This window comes from Triticum urartu, chromosome 4, assembly GCF_003073215.2.
Source record: "Triticum urartu cultivar G1812 chromosome 4, Tu2.1, whole genome shotgun sequence".
NCBI classification, from domain to species: domain Eukaryota; kingdom Viridiplantae; phylum Streptophyta; class Magnoliopsida; order Poales; family Poaceae; genus Triticum; species Triticum urartu.
This window is the reverse complement of record NC_053025.1, coordinates 276,071,904-276,080,350: the sequence shown is the minus strand read 5'-3', so window position 1 is coordinate 276,080,350 and position 8,447 is coordinate 276,071,904.

Sequence of the window (8,447 nt, the reverse complement as noted above, 5' to 3'; positions counted from 1 at the left end):
ATTTAAAATACAGGAAAAATATTACCGCATAGACAGTAGCCCCTGATGCTCTGTTTGGTGTTCACAAAGAAAAGCCGAATAGAGGATCAAATAATATCTGCAGGAGTCTAATATAAGTATGTCTGTATGCGTATGCAGGCTTCGCTGCTGACCTCTGCCGCACTGACTGCGGAGGTCGCCGCACTGAAGCAGGACCTCGAGGGGTCCGAGAAAGAGCTCGGTCTTGCCAAGAGGCGGCTCGAGGAGAACAAAGGTAAGTAATACCTTGTCTATATAAAAAAGAAAATGTGGTTGCGAAATGACAGGATCATCATGAATGTGCCAGGGGCCATGACTGAAGTGGCGACCCTGAAGCAAGCGTTGTCCGAGGCCAAAGACAAAGCGGCCAAGGAGCGCACCGAGCGGGAAAAGCAAGAGGTACAGGTGGGCGAGGTGCAGCAAGAGCTCCAGGCTCTCGTGGAGAAGCACGAGGCTTTGGAGCTTGACTCGAAGATGCGAGAGTCCGAGCTTGCCGCGGCCCTCAAGAGCACAAACAATGCCAAGGCCGAAGCCCAAAAGGCCCTCCAGGAAATTGAGGCGATGAGGAATATAGCAGCGGGTAAGGCATTCAATATGCAAAGAAAGCATGTGAAAGTAAATTACTTGTTACTTACCAGAGTCCGGAGCTCTCTAGGAGCATTCGCAGATTTGCCCCGCAACGTGTCGGATGCCGCGAAGTATTACCAGGCCGAGTAGGGAAGCTCGACGGAGAAGTTGTTCTAGTCTCAGTATACTAGGACCGAACACCCAGTGCCTATGAGCGACCAGCTGAAGCAACTGGTCGACCTGCACAAGGCGGCCGAACAGGCCATGAGGGGCTTTATAGTCCGGATGTGGCCTGGCGACTCCCTTCCCAATAGCTACTTCAGCCTGGTGAGGCGGCTTGTGGATGCCTGCCCACGGCTGGAAGTCATCAAGCGGTCCGTCTGTATCGAAGGTGCCCGCCGGGCTTTTGCCCGTGCAAAGGTGCACTGGGCCAAGATGGACGCCGAGAAGCTGGTGAAGGAGGGGCCGCCGCAGGGCAAGGAGCATCGCCACCCCCAAAATGTATTATGAGGGTGTCCTGAAGGGTGCCCGTCTTGTGGTGGACGAGTGTGCGAAGGATGTAATTTTTGAATGAACTTGCTCGTGTGATCCTGTATTATGAAAACTTGTTCATATGCGCTATGCAACGCTTGTTTGAATTTAAAATATTACCTTCTGTGTGGCTGTTTATCAAATCTGAGAGATGGCCAGTCGTCGGCTTCTGCCCCCATGCCACGAGTGCTGGGGTGTTCGGGATAAATCTGAGCACTCTTTTTCCCATTGTTGGGTCCTTCGAGGGAGGTGCTCAGCACAACGAACAAGGCAATCAGACTATAATGCTTTATCACTCTCACTTAGCCATAGATTTCTACAATTTTAAATTTTGGCGAAGCCCCAAGTATTCAAAAGGCCGAATTCGGGGCGCTATACATGCCTTAAGCCGGACAAAGCCGACTCCTCGCTCTAAGCGGCATAAGTCTTTAGGGACTCGAGACCTCTCGAACAGCGACCAGCTCTCGCCTTATCATGACAGACAGTTTTAGCTTTCTCTACTGAGGTGCTTAGCCCAGCTGAACCGGGGCACAATCGTAGTAGTTCTCCTAGTTCTACCTTAGCCGATATAGCGGAATGTAAGGTACCAAAACATGGGAGCCGGGCAAACCCAACTATTGACCCAAGACATGATTCGGAGCTGATGCATATAATGCTATAAGTTCGGGGTGCCGCACTGTCAAAAGTGTTCAGACTTCTCACGCCGTATTATGGGGTATTCTTAAGCCCCTGGCATATTGGTCGTACCAGAGTGTACGGGTGCTAAATGTCATGACTGAACATATATATATATATATATATGTATATATATAAGAATAGAGAATGCGATAATAGTCTAGTGCTATGCATTGTTTATTCAAAAAGGTGCGTCGAAGCAGAATGATACAAGTATTGCGATAAGCAAAAAAGTAGGACTATTTGACATGTCCCCTCCAAGGGCAAGCTGAGGAATGGTATTTAAAGCAGGTATTACACTCGTTATCAGAGACCACCTGGGAATTCCTTAATACGACGTAGCTTTCTGCCTCCTTGGTTGTTGTATCGTGTGTCCGGCAATCATACTGCCGGACAGGGTTTCTAGAGATTAAAGTCCTGAAAGAGAGAAAAATAACAAAGCGGGAAGCCCCTAGTGCGGTTGAGCCGCGTCTTGGGGCGTGCCGTAGTCATGCCCCCTCCCCACCTGTGCCCATGGTATTTTCAATGCGTAATTGTGTATGCGTGGCACGGATTTCGCCGTTTGGCTAGGACTGGGGCGGGGGCCGCATTGCTATGCGAGCTTGGAACGTGCCAGGCGGTCTTGTTGCCGATTACTCCGACGCGCTTGAAGGTGTCTGGGTCTTTAATCGCCGAACTGGTGGATTGCCTTAAGAGGCTGCTTTGCGCTTCTGCTGCGAGGGCCGCAGTGTGCTCCTCCGTGCGGAGAGAGCGCTATGTGTTTCCATTGACTGTTATGACCCCCTGAGGTCCTGGCATCTTGAGCTTGAGGTATGCATAATGCGGTACTGCATTGAATCTCGCAAATGCAGTTCGCCCGAGCAGTGCATGATAGCCACTGCGGAACGGGACTATATCGAAGATTAACTCCTCGCTTCGGAAGTTATCTGGGGATCCGAAGACCACTTCCAATGTGACTGAGCCTATGCAATGGGCCTCTACACCTGGTATGACGCCTTTGAAGGTCGTTTTTGTGGGTTTGATCCTTGAGGGGTCTATACCCATTTTGTGCACTGTGTCCTGATAAAGCAGGTTCAGGCTGCTGCCGCCATCCATAAGGACTAGAGTGAGGTGAAATCCGTCAATGATTGGGTCTAGGACAGTGCGGCGAATCCGCCATGACGGATACTAGTGTGGTGGTCCCTGCGATCGAAGGTGATCGGACAAGAGGACCATGGGTTGAACTTTGGGGCGACTGGCTCCAACGCATATACGTCCCTTAGCGCATGCTTCCGCTCCCTCTTGGGGATATGGGTTGCATATATCATGTTCACCGTCCGCACTTGTGGGGGGGGAACCTCTTCTGTCCTCCGGTGTTCGGCTGCCGGGGCTCCTCCTCGTCATCGCTGTGTGACCCCTTATTTTTGTTTTTGGCATTTAACTTGCCGGCCTGCTTGAACACCCAACAATTCCTGTTGGTGTGGTTGGCTGGCTTGTCGGGGGTGCGTGTATTTGACACGAGCGATTGAGTATACGGTCCAAACTGGACGGGCTCGGAGTGCTTCTTTTGAATGGCTTTTTCTGTGACCGGGTTTAGAGCCTTTGAATCCGGCATTGACTGTCGTATCCTTGATATTGTCGCTGTTAATGCGGCGCTTGTGTTTGTTGCGACGTGACCTGCCATTGCTATCCTTGGTATCCGAAATACCATGGTTCTTTGATATGTTATTGCTGCGAGCCAGCCAGCTGTCTTCTCCCGTGCAAAAGCGGGTCATGAGTGTCGTGAGGGCTACCATAGATTTTGGCTTTTCTTGGCCAAGGTGTCGGGCGAGCCACTCGTCGTGGATGTTGTGCTTAAAAGCTACTAGGGCCTCTACATCCAGACAGTCGACGATTTGATTTTTCTTTGTCAGGAACCATGTCCAGAATTGCCTGGCCGATTCCTCTGGCTATTGAATTATGTGGCTCAAGTCATCGGCATCTGGTGGTCGCACATAAGTGCCCTGGAAGTTGTCAAGGAATGCGGCTTCCAGATCTTCCCAACAGACAATGGATTCTGCTGGCAGGCTATTGAGCCAATGCTGAGCTGGTCCTTTGAGTTTGAGTGGGAGGTATTTGATGGCATGTAGATCGTCACCGCGGGCCATGTGGATGTGCAGGAGGAAGTCCTCGATCCATACCGCAGGATCTGTTGTGCCATCGTATGATTCGATGTTTACGGGTTTGAAACCCTCTGGGATTTGGTGATCCATTACTTCGTCTGTGAAGCATAGGGGGTGTGCGGCGCCTCTGTACTGGGCTATGTCGCGACGCAGCTCAAATGAGTCGTGTCCGCTGTGTTCGACCCGGCCGGACTTACTTTTACTGTATCCCACGTGACGGTTATCGTCTCGCGTAGTGGCGCGCCCTCGTGATCCGTAGATAGATCTTGCATGTTTTGCTTTGTCCTCCAATATGTCTCACAGGTCTGACATATTTCCCCATGCCTTGACATTTTTATTTGAGTGACGTCGGGGTGCGGGCTGAGCTTTTGGCTGAAATGCATCTCTGTCGCGGCCACGAGGTGGCCGATCAGCCGCGTCATACGCTGGAGATGTAGGTTTGGTGCTTCCTCCTCCAGTCGGGGTAGCAACCTGCGCTTTGGGTAACTCTTGGAGGGACGTTCGAGTTTATATTCCTCGGCCGCAAGGACATCAGTCCATCTGTCAGCTAGCAAATCTTGATCAGCTTGAAGCTCCTGTTGCTTTTTCTTAAGGCTATTTGCCGTGGCTATAAGCCGGCGCTTGAAGCACTCTTGTTCGACGGGATCCTCAGCACGACGAATTCGTCATCGTCGATGCTTGCCTCGTCTTCGGAGGGAGGCATGTAATTATCATCCTCCGCCTCTCCATCTGTCGCTCTCTCGGGAGGGCTGGCTTCTCCATCCTCCTGCTCTACATCTTGCTTGGAGGGATTTTTATATCTTCGGCACTGGTCTGGAGTGCTATATCTCCTGTGCGTATCACCGCTTTTTCCTTGGCAAGACATAGAAGCGGCGCCGCTGACGGTCGACGCTTGGGTGCTTCTTGGGAGGGGTCCATCCTCCGTTGTCCCGGTCGCCATTGCCTTCTTTGGGTGTGTCCACCATATATATGTCATATGAACGAGGTGGCTGTCCAGTGCCCTGTGGGCAGTGGTTCTTGTTCGCCTCCTGCATCTTCGTCCATACCGTCGATGTCTTCGGAGTCGAAGTCGAGCATGTCGGTCAAATCGTCGAACAGTGGCTACTAAGTGGGTGGTGGGTGGGCGGCGAACTTCCTCATCCGCATCCCAATCCTGTCGTACATAGTTCGGCCCAGGACTCTCCTGACAGGGAGAGAGACCTTAATGAGTTCAGTATGTCGCCGAAGGGCGAGTGCTGAAAGATATCCGCGAGGTGAACTCCATGATCGCGCCTAGTCGGATTCGATAGGCACGGGCGCAGGCGGTTCGCAGTCCGTGGCCGGGGAAGAACCGGTAGTTCGGCATCACGACTCCCGTGAAGGGTAAGGTCGATATCGGCTCGATCGCCGCTGAGAATACGGCCTCTGTGGCGCGGTCTATCCACCCGTCCATGGATGGCGCAATTGGCTCGAATTGAGGGTCGGAGCGGTTGCCGGTGGTGGTCTCCCGAACATTGTCCGATGGTAGAGCTAAATCATGCTCATCGTGACCGTGCGGCGCACTCGGCAGGGGCTCGAATCCGTCGAAGATCAAGTCTCCGCGGATGTCGGTCGTGTAGTTTAAGCTTCCAAACCTGACCTGGTGCCAGGGGTGTAACTCTCGAACTGCTCCAGATGGCCAAGCGAGTTGGCCCGCAGTACGAAGCCGCTGAATACAAAGATCTGTCCCGGAAAGGAAAGTCTCACCCTAGACTGCATCGCTATCGATGATCGAAGGAGCCATCAAGCCTAACGGTGACGACACAGAGGAACTCTCAATGAAAGCACCAATGTCGGTGTCAAAACCGGCGGATCTCGGGTAGGGGGTCCCGAACTGTGCGTCTAAGGCGGATGGTAACAGGAGGCAGGGGACACGATGTTTTACCCAGGTTCGGGCCCTCTTGATGGAGGTAAAACCCTACGTCCTGCTTGATTATTCTTGATAATATGAGTACTACAAGAGTTGATCTACCCGAGATCGAGAGAGGCTAAACCCTAGAAGCTAGCCTATGGTATGATTGTATGTTGTCCTACGGACTAAAACCTCCGGTTTATATAGACACCGCAGGAGGCTAGGGTTACATAAGGTCGGTTACAAAGGAGGAGATATACATATCTGTATTGCCTAGCTTCCTTCCACGCCAAGTAGAGTCCCATCCGGACATGGGACGAAGTCTTCAATCTCGTATCTTCATAGTCCAACAGTCCGGCCAAAAGATATAGTCCGGCTGTCCAGAGACCCCCTAATCCAGGGCTCCCTCAGAAGTGCATGCAGAGATGATGGAGATGAAGCTCAAGGCCACCACGATGAAACAGAAGATTGAAGATTTCAAGGTGCATGTCGCACAATTCCAGTGGGACTGAAGAATCCTCAAGGAGGAAAAATGAATAAAGTTGGAAGTAATGCCTGACCATACCAAATCATGTGGGTGGCAGCATTTGTAATAAAGTACTTTTTTTAATTTGGATTTACGAAAATTGGTTAAGGATGTAATAAAAGATTTGATATGAAAATAATATGATTTATGGATAAACTATTGCATTTTTTGGTGTGGTAGTACTCCGTAAAGCCACAAGATCAATTAAGAAAGAAATGTGTTATTCATGACGGTCCATACAAGGGAGCTGGACCAAATAAGTTGGAGTTGTGTATGATCGTCACCACAAGGGTATGAAGGAAGAAGTACTATTGGATTTAAAGGAGGTGTAATGTTGGAATATGGAATGATAATCCTCGAATAGATGAGTTAAAATTGTACAAGAGTTGAAGTGGGCCATAACCCACAGGCCCAGGAGTTAATAAGAAGCAAGCACACTCTTGCTGAAGAAAGATATTTCGGAAGAAAACTCTGAGTTAATCAGCCGACATTTTTAGGAGGATACGAAAACCCGGGAGTTGTGAAGAAACGTTAGATGTCTTATTCAGCTTGCAGAAACAATGGATTTATTTGAACTCAGTTCATCGACAAGAGAAATTCTACAATGCTTGTGAGTATGCCCAAGTGTTAGAGTACGTGATTCAATGTCTGCATATGTAGTAATGGTTCAAGTACGGGATGGATTGGCCCCCATACCGGAGACTTCTATCATGAACTATCATATGTTGATGGAAAATCAGAGAGCCTTGAAAACCTTAGAAGAGTGTCGACACGTCAAGCCATAAGACCATAGAATGGTAGAACGATGGAACCCTTTGCAGGCAATCATTGCCAATCATAGGATATATGGTGAGATTCAACCCCGACCATTTTTTCTGCTGGATAAGCCATAAATTGTTGACCACCAGGAGATTCCGATAGTTTCTTAGTATTGACGACAGACATGTCACATATGAAGACCCACTCTTCGGAAGAACCTCACCAGGATTGAGAGGACACAAGATTTTTGAGAAAAGGGGCATGCCCCGATCGGGAGAGCACCAGTGAAAGAGTTATTCCGGAGAATATGAGAAGACCGACACCGTCAACCGAAAGGATGGAGTACATGAATTTTGTCAGAACCATAGCATTGCTTTCAAGTGTGGTAGCACCCCAGACCTCTCTAGTCGATGGATTTGCTGGAAGACCTCCAAACCCTAACCTTTTCTTGCTAGCCTCTTCGAATCTCGAGGACGAGATTCATTTTAAGTGTGGTAGGTTTGTAACATCCCAACATTCTAAATTTTGGAATGTTATATTAAATAAATATTTATGCTTGTTTGTTTGATTGTGGTGTGGTTGCTTGTGTGAAATTGAGTGAAATTTGATACTTTTTGAAAGTTGAATGAGAGGGAATGAAATGACTTTCCCAAAACTTTCACTTTGCATTTTGATCCCCATGAATTCAAATTCATTTCATCACAAAACCCTAGAGTGAAGATGATATGAGTTCTTCCATTTAAATAAATGAAAAGGGTTTTGAAAAGATTTGAATACCATCCAAAAATATTTCAAATTCGAAACTTTATGCAACTCAATGATTTTCACGAGAGAAGATAAAATGACTTCTTCAATTATATGAAATATGAGTTGGAAGTTACAAAGAATCCAATTTAAAGTCATTTGGAAGTATTTTGAAACTCCCTTCCAATTTGGAATTATTTGGATTTTTATTTTAATTTTTTCTCCTAAAAACAAATAAATGGAAATAAGGGTAAAACAATTCCCTTCAATGGAAAGTTAGGAGAAAATAAATTTGAAATCGTTTTGGTATTTTAAAAATGATTTTTATGGGATTTTAATGCAACAGTAGCACTATTTGCTTTATTTGAATCTTTGTAGATTTTATTTGCCTCTGAAAATCTGTTCATGTTTTAGAAATTATTTTTCTGAAACTTCTTATATATAATATGCCTATACAATAGTTTTTTTATTGCTCTTTATTTCAGTTTTCCTTCTCTATTTTCAAAAAAAACTGGGCGAAGCCCAGCCGCACTAGGCCCGGCCCCCTCCACGACCCACCAAGTCGTCTTCCTCCTACAATCGTTCCTGCACCTACAGGAGCAGAACGCACGCACGC